This window comes from Mandrillus leucophaeus, unplaced genomic scaffold (genome assembly GCF_000951045.1).
Source record: "Mandrillus leucophaeus isolate KB7577 unplaced genomic scaffold, Mleu.le_1.0 Scaffold687, whole genome shotgun sequence".
NCBI lineage: Eukaryota > Metazoa > Chordata > Mammalia > Primates > Cercopithecidae > Mandrillus > Mandrillus leucophaeus.
In genome coordinates, this window is record NW_012107441.1 from 438,815 (window position 1) to 447,750 (window position 8,936).

Sequence of the window (8,936 nt, forward strand, 5' to 3'; positions counted from 1 at the left end):
ACAGTAGTCATTCATCAAATAGTAAGAAAAACTATATATCTATATTATTGGTTATCTGTGCAAACATCATGCAGACAATTACAAAAGCAAGTTGGGAAAAAAATCAAAGACTCCAGGCAATGTCTACAGTTTTTGGGTAAGGAGAAAAGCAAACAACATGACGACATTTCTATGTGCGCAGTGCGGAGTGACTGTCTCTACATTTAGAATGGGAGTCGCAATGTTCTGTCTACACAAATTAATTCTTTGTCCACCTTTTACAATTAGAACAAGCTAAACAATATAATGAAAATAATCCCAGCCTTTTTTAAAGTATGAAATTCTGAGCATATTTGATCCTGTGCCTCACAGAAAATCTTGTTCCTCTCCTTTTCAACCAGAGGTATTTCATAGGAAATTTCTCGACAACACTAAAAAGCGTGTAACATCTGCTTTTCCTAATAAAAGTAATATTTCCATTGCACTGGTAAAGAATGATAATGGAAAATAACTGACAAGATACTTTGATAAAACGATTATGAATGTATTTTTAAATACAAAAACGAAAGTTGTTAATACAGAATACGAACATGCAAAGTTGGTTTTAGATGATGTTTATGTGAAATTATAAAAAAGAAAACTGCATACAAGTATTAAAGATATTTGGACCTTAAAACGAAAACACAAAAGCAAGAATGAATATTACCAGGAAAGCCTGAAGCTGTTAAGTGTTCTTGATCAGCAAGCAGAATGACTGGAGAGAAAAGCCTTTCTTATGCAAAAGAACCGCATTCCTCAAAGAGCTCCAGAGGGAAGCCAGGGGGCAGCTGGCCCTGCCACTGCAGACCCCACAGAAGGCTCTGAGCTCAGCTGCAGGGGCTGTGGCCCCGCCCTTGGTGGGCGTGGTCTGCAGCAGGAGGACTGCATTCATGGGGCAACTGCGCTTGCGCAAGAGGGATGTCTGGAGGGGTTTCTGCCACCTCTGGTGGTTGCTGGGTGGGTACAAAATCCCAAAGGCTTCAGAAGGAGGGAATCCTAATGAGGAGTGTTGACATCTCATAAAATCTACCAAGAATGGACTAAGCAAATAAAGCAGGGAACAATGTTGGGGAGGTTGCCTAAGATTCACAAGGACATTAAAGACGTAAGTGTCAACAGTGATGGTGAGTTCTAAACCCTCCTCTTTTTTCAAGGGGCAACTGAGCATATTGGTGTAGGTGCAAGGCCTACAGGTTTTCGTTCGTTCTTCTTTACATAATAGCACACTGGGTTAAGAGAAGGCCCTAGAGAGAGAATTCTTGTGTTAAATGAAGTTTCTTACTAAAATAGTGTGATATTTTCACAAAGAGAAATAAACCAATGGAAAAAAAAGGGAGTCAGCAAATCAGATACATGCATATATACACAAATAATTTATGAGATTAACTCGGGAAATGCGGATTTTTCAATAAATATTCCAAGAAATACATTCACAGGAAAAAAAAAAATCTGATCTATAACCTCACATTACACATAAGATCATTCCTAGGTGGATCTTAGACCTAAATATTAAATCAATTTCACACAGGATTTACATCTAGTTTGGGAACATAACTTCATGGGGTAGAGTAACATTTCTTTTTTCTTTTTTTTTTGAGACAGAGTCTCACTCTGTTGCCCAAGCTGTAGTGCAGTGGTCCAATCTTGGCTCACTGTAACCTCCACCCTCTGGGTTCAAGCAATTCTCCTGCCTCAGCCTCCTGAGTAGCTGAGATTACAGGTGTCTGCCAGCACGCCTGGATAATTTTTTTGTGTTTTTAGTAGAGATGGGATTTTGCCACATTGGCCAGGCTGGTCTCAAACTCCTGACCTCAGGTGATCTGCCTGCCTCGGCCTCCCAAATTGCTGGGATTACAGGCATAAGCTACCATGCCTGGCCCTAGAGTAACATTTCTTAATCTGGTCCTAGAATGTATTTTCCATACAAAAATGATATTCTAAAACACTTGATGTAAGTAAAGATTTCAAAGATAGACTCAGTCAAACTCAAGTTTCATCCATTCCTTTCTTGTAGGGCTTTAGATCAAATTCACTAGGGGAACATGGGAGTAAAACTAGTGCCGACCTCTTGAGATGCTGTGAGGATTAAATGAACTAATAATCCATAAAACCTGTAGATTAATATCAAGTCTATACAAATGAATGTAGTATTTGCCAATACTGACATAAACAGTATTTGCAAAATAAATTACATACATCAATTATAAGTTGCATCATTACTTTACATTTCACAATGGAGAATAAAACCACTGACAAGTCAGATAATCATGTATTTGGCTGTAAAATAAGATTAAAAAAAGTTTATCCTGAAAGGCACAATGTAAACATCCATGACCAAATCTTCTAGAGGCCTCTGGAGCAGCACTAGAATTTTTTTTTTTCCTTGAGACAGAGTCTCGCTGTCACCCAGGCTGGAGTGCAGTAGCACAATCTCGGTTCACTGCAACCTCTGCTTCCCAAGTTCAAGTGATTCTCCTGCCTCAGCCTCCCAAGTAGCTGGGACTACAGGTGCCCACCACCACGCCCAGCTAAATATGTATTTTTAGTAGAGATGGGGGGTTTCGCCATGTTGCCCAAAGGTCTTGAACTCCTGAGCTCAAGTGTTCCACCCACCTCAACCTCCCAAAGTGCTGGGATTACAGGTGTGAGCCACTGTTCCCGGCCAAGTAGGCTAGAATTAATAGTCGCTGTGTTAAAGAGAAACCTCAAGAATGAACTAGAAATAACAAAAATACAATAAATGTGGAGAGGTGCTATATATGCTATGTTTCAATAAATCTATTGAGAAGGAAGATAGAAATGGCAAACAGTCACTTTGCTACTTCTTCATTGGATGGGTATCGTTCTTCAGAGTTAAAGCTGTACATTGAGAATTTCTGTTCTAAGAAATATGAGCAATGAACCCAAAAAGCTATATTTCAAGCCTAATACTTTAATTCACAACAGTTCTCTATCCAATTCATTCTCCATTTGTCTTTCTTATCATGTAGATGGTGATCTACATGATCACATATAAAGGTGGCCCTTTATGGCCAATCTTTGCAGAAATGAATGCATTATTGTTTTTAAAAATGGTTTTGCTATGTTCCTGCTATGGTTTGAATTTTTGTCCCCTACAAAACTGATGTGGGAACTAAGTGCCACTGTAGCAGTATTAAGAGGTGAGGCTGTTATCAGGTAATTAGGGCTTGAGTGCTTTAGCCTCATAAATGGATTAATGCCATTATACTAGGAGTACATATATGGAAATGATATAGGAGCTAATTAAAAGACCTTCCAATGGCCAAGAGTGGAAAACTTTGAACAACAAAATAAACTAGTTAGATTTAAGTGTAAAATAAATATCCATGTTTGCATAGTGATATAAATAAATGAGTGAAAAAATATAAAAAACAAATGGAGGAAAACTGATGCATTTCACATGTTGAAGGATTCCAAATTGTTTTTGCAGATACTCTTCCCATAAGGAGGTGAAAAATGACTTCCCACTTCTTACGTGCTAAGCCTAGTGACTTCTTTTCAAAAGTACAACACAGAAAGTGTAACAAATAGCAATTTAACAGTGGAGGAATCTGATAAGAAGTAATTCACACAGGTAATCAAATTAAGGTCAACATGATACAGCATGCTATTAGTATGTAACATTGGTATGATGTGATAAGAATGGCAATTTCCCTGTGTAGTCCTCCTTTTGAAAACCCGTAAGTCTAGGCCAGGCGTGGTGGCTCATGCCTGTAATCCCAGCACTGTGGGAGGCCAAGGCGGGTGGATCACGAGGTCCAGAAATTGAGACGATCCTGGCCAACATGGTGAAATCCTGTCTCTACTAAAAATACAAAAATTAGCTGGGTGTGGTGGTGTGCACATGTAGTCCCAACTACTTGGGAGGCTGAGGCAGAAGAATTGCTTGAATCTGGGAGGCAGAGGTTGCAGTGAGCCGAGATTGCACCACTGCACTCCAGCCTGCCAATAGAGTGAGACTCCGTCTATAAAACAAAAACAAACAAAAAAACCCCATAACTCTAATCAGGAGAAAAACATCAGACAACTTCCTAATGAAGTATGTCAATGTCATGAAAGACCAGGAAAGTTAAAGGAAGTATCAACAGTTTATGAAGCATAAGTAGAAATGACATCTAAATGTGATGTGTCATTCTGGATGGGATTCCAGAGTCAAAAATGGTCATTAAGTGAAACTAAGGAAATGTGAATAAAGCAAGGATAGTAGTGAATGATAATGTTTAACACTGGTTCTTAATTGTAACAAGAGCAGCACACTAATGTTAATAATAAGATTCATAAGGAAAACTGTGTATGTGTGGTATATGTAAACTTTTTATATTACCAGTTGTTCTGTGAGTCTAACACTATTCTAAACAAAACAAGTTTTCTAAAAGCACTGTCAAGCTTAACAGACCATTAGCGATATTGTTAGCAATATATTTGGAATTCCGTATTTGTCATTACCTAATTTTTAAAAATTAATTTTCTCTGTTATTTTTTCTTTTCTCTCTTTTTTGTTGAGATATGGTCTCACTCTGTTGCCCAGGTTGGAGTGCATAGACCCTATGATGGTGCCCAATGATGATCACCTAAGTTTCCATCTTAGGAACATAGAAAAAGAAAAGCAAATTCAATTTAAAGTAAGCAGAAGAAAAGATATAATATTGAAAAGACAGGAAACATAAAATAAAACACAAAGCAACTGGATTTTTCAAATGCGTGTTGATAGGTTTATAGTTTGCTGAACACTGGAGTATCCAACATTAACAGGCAAAACACAACACCCCAAGAATATACCTTACTTAAGAACAGGTAGTTGTGACATCCATGAAATGAGGAGACACTAATCTTCACAGATGATCAATGAAGAAAAACTAAAAACAAAATTTCATTTGTTTACTAAGCTGACAACATTTTGACTATGAATAATCTACCATTAAGTAATTTCTGTAAGTAACTCTTTCTATGGTATAATGTAGAAGTCATATGTGATAGAATAAACTCACAATATATGTCATCATCTGAGATGCACAAAATAACTGAGGGGAAAGGAACCTGCCCTCAGGGTGGGATGGGATGGGTCTGAGCGATGGAGAAAGGGACATGAACAGGAGCATCCCAGTTCCCTTAGTCGGCCGGTACTGGATCTGGAGGGTCTTCTCTGTTTCTCTTTACTCTCCCTTCTTCCTAGAACCAATTCCTCATAATGCACAGGGACCTCCCCAGAGACAGAGGCTATCCTCACTTTTCCTGACCTGGAGGTACTATTGCAAGGAACAAGACTCAGGTATCTGAACCACCAGCACAACCAATGCATTCCTTAGTAGGCTGGCCAGCTCCGTGTCACTTCCTGACCTGCCTACTCTCCACTGCACAGCCTCTCCATGGTCTGCCCTTCCCGCTCCTGCCCTCCTTACATGTTGCTAATCCCAGCAGCTCTTCCAATCCACTGTCCCCTTCTCATGTCCTGGCCTGTGCTACGGACACATGTTTTCCTCTTCTCCTTCTCCTGTTTGCTGGATTCACTGCTTCACCCTCTCCAGAATCTCCTCCAATGTTCCTCCTCTTAGAGGCCTTTCTTGTCTATTCCATTTCAGGTCTGACACCTGTGCTCTCAGCTCCCAAGAGCTGCTCTAACTCCTACAGTTGAGATTTTGGTTACAGTCTTTGAATCACTACTGGACTGAAATATCAGAGGTTATCTTATCTATATTGTTTACCTGTAAACCCCAAACATGTACCGGGCAATACCCAAATCAGAATATTTTCCTTTATTTTGAATTTCACAAATGATTTAATGAATCTCTAAAACTTTTCCCCCACCAGCCTGGGCAACAAAGTGAGACATGTCTTTACAAAACATTAAAAAAAAAAAAATAGGGCTTGGTGGCATATGCCTGTGGTCCCAGCTACATGGGAGGCTGAGGCAGGATAACTGCTAGGGCCCAGGAGGTAGAGGCTACAGTGAGCTGTGTATATGCCACTGCACTCCAGCCTGGACAACAAAATAAGACCCTGTCTCAAAAAAAGAAAACAAAAAATAAAAAAATAAAAACTCCTCATCGATATTGTTTCCTAATAAACTTAAATTTTCTTTCAAAGTGAAGAGTGTGTGAATCTGCAGATGAACATGGTTCTTTTGCTCCCTTTTGCTCTTAGGACAGGAGTGAGCCCTGACTTCCCCAGCAACCTCTTCTCCAGTCTCCCTATTCTCAATCCACTGTGAAGATCAACTCATGGCCAGGCTGCTTCTACCTCATCTGTACTTTTTTTCTGGACAGTTTTGCTCCCTTGGTGAAGGAAGATGTTCTTGTTTCAAAGATTCAGCTCCATTAATAGGGCTCCCTTGATAATTCCATATCTTTATTAGTTACCTTATTTGAATAATTTTAAAAAAGTATTTTGTCAAGTATTATTACAATCACTATTAGCCTGTTGGCAGCCACGACATGGCTTTCATTGTTTGCACATGAATGAACTTGTTTTGCAACCTTCTGCTGTTTACTTCTGGTAACATCACCTACATCAAAACATGCAGAACGGTGTCAGCAAGAAAGGTGGAAATCACACAAACAGTGGTCCAGCCTTGTTTTCTAAGAAATACTTCATTACCATCTCTGTTCATGCCACAGAGGGTGGTGTGAAGACATCCATGACTCTGAATCAAAATCTAATTTGGAAAAATCAGAATTGGAATTTCAAGATATCTGCAAATTCATTTATAAATTACTTTCATTATTGCCTTCATTTTCATGACAAGTAAATCCTATGCCTTTATAATTATAGAAGGATTTTTTCAATAAGTATAAAATAAGGTAATTACGTGTATAGTCATTTGACAGAGATCTATTTCCATTTAGATCCATCTTAAATCTTTGATTCACTAACTTTCAGTGGATGGCCCTCATCCAGACTCCGACAGGTACTGTGCATAGATCAATTCTGACCTGTTCTGAGAGGCCCCAGCTAAATCTGGGTCCTAGTAACAGAGCGGCTAGCAGCCCTCCAATAATGGGAAATGAAGGGGAGCTGGACATAGGTGTTTACAGTGTGTCTCCTACGGGTTACTTCTTTTACCTAGCTGATGCTCTAACACCTGTGTCTGACCTGGGACCAGGTGTCCATCTCACAGGAAACATATACTGGCAGATGTCTTTCTGGATTGTTTGACCTGTGTCCCGTTTATTCCTGTGTGATCACCACTGTGGCACTGTAAACCAGATCTTCTATTCTCCCAGTGTCCTAGGGAAAACTAAGCCTTGGGTAGACCTTGTTTCTTCAAACGGAAGGCACACATTTAATAATCTGATTAGTAAAATAATTTTGTGATTGCATGATCAGTTGTAAAGTGATGGATGAGGTGATGAAATAAGGGAAGTCAGGATACACAGAAAAGCATGACCTAGCCACTGTTTTAAAAAGTAGTAGAGAAACTTCTTTCAACCTTGTACGTTTGTTTTTTTTTTTGTTTTTTTTTGTTTTTTAAAAAAACAAACACGGTATTTTATAGTGAAAATAGAGACTGTGGGGAAAGGTTGACCTCGAAGCCCTACAAGACCTTTCATATTAAAGGTATGTTGGTGGAAAAGTTAAAAATAAATAGAGACTCTTAAGGCCAATACACAGATGATTAAAGTAGTCTCCGATATTTAGAAAACAATAATCAGTTCAGTCAACTGAAAAATATTTCACATTTTCAGACAAATGCAAAAAAAGACATTGAAGCTATTAATACTAAAAAGGAAGAATATAAAATCATGGTTCATGCAACGTTTAACTTTAAAAAGAGCAAAGAAACACCAAAGTTTTCGGGAAAGAGAAACCTTAGATTAAAACAAAGTTAATACAAGAGTAAGAACCAAGACAATGATACGAAACCTAGAGAGGAACATTTCTACGGGTAAAACTCAGGTTAAAGTTTCCGCGGTATACGCGGCTGATAAGAGACTCCCAGCCGGCGCCATAAGCCGAACAGATCCGCGGGAAGCGCGGAAACGGAAATAGCAGGGGGAAAGGGCACCACCAAATCCTGCCGTCCCGCGCAGGCGCAAACAGGATCTGCCCCTGCAGGCAGCCTTCCCCCCTCTCCCTCACGTAATCTTCCCACACTGCACCGCGAGCTTGTTGGCCGCGCCGGACAATGGCGCATATCCTGCGGATCTGCCCCCTGCAGGCAGCCGCCCTCCCCCTCCGTCTTGTAACCTTCCCACAGCGCACCGCGAGCTGGTTGGCCGCGCCGGACAATGGCGCATATCCTGCGGGCCGCCCTGTGAGGTTGGAGGAGCTAGACTGTGAGGCACCGCTCAGAATCGCAGGAGACCAGGAGTCCCGGCCCTGCCACGGAAACTTGAGCGAATGCACCTAACTTCTTAATCAGATTGGAAAACGTTTTATGGAATAATAACCCTTCAAGGCTTTCGTCTAAGAAATTAATCTTCTGAACTCTAATGCTCCTGGAGAGTGATGTGTAGGGAATCACAGACAGCTTGGGGTTTAATGTGACACTGCACTGCAACACTGCAAAGTCAGCTGAAGTCATTTTACAGTTACATCCGAAGTATGATTGCGCTCAGGGTAACACACTACTATACATCCGTATTTGTAAATCATTTATCGTAATGGGATTCACTTTGACCTTTACCCCTTGCGTTAAATGACAGGAAAAGTGGGCATGGGTCAGAACTCGCTGAGTCTTTACTGGGAATGGTTATGGATTGCATTTCACTCCTGACTCCTGCAGCAATTTTATTATTTTGAGGTAGAGTCTCTGTCACCCAGGCTGGAGTGCAGTGGCGCAATCTCGGCTCACTGCAACTTCCACCTCTTGGGTTCAAGCAATCCTCCTGCCTCAGCCTCCCGAGCAGCTGGGATTACAGGCGCCCTCCACCATGCCCACCAATTTTTGTATTTTTAGT

General features: G+C 40.4%; 1 protein-coding gene across 3 annotated transcripts in view; it reads right to left on the minus strand.

The window, feature by feature from the left end:
* SNRPN (small nuclear ribonucleoprotein polypeptide N) overlaps nt 1-8,936 on the minus strand; it is a 213,927-nt gene that overhangs the window by 171,797 nt on the left and 33,194 nt on the right. Inside the window, exon 1 of one of the 3 annotated variants that reach the window (XM_012002428.1) lies at nt 686-851. The exons of the other annotated variants lie outside the window; for them this stretch is intronic. The gene's annotated coding sequence lies outside the window, so the exon portion shown is untranslated. Of the gene's footprint in view, nt 1-685; nt 852-8,936 lie in introns of those variants that run through there. 3 annotated transcript variants of the gene reach the window in all.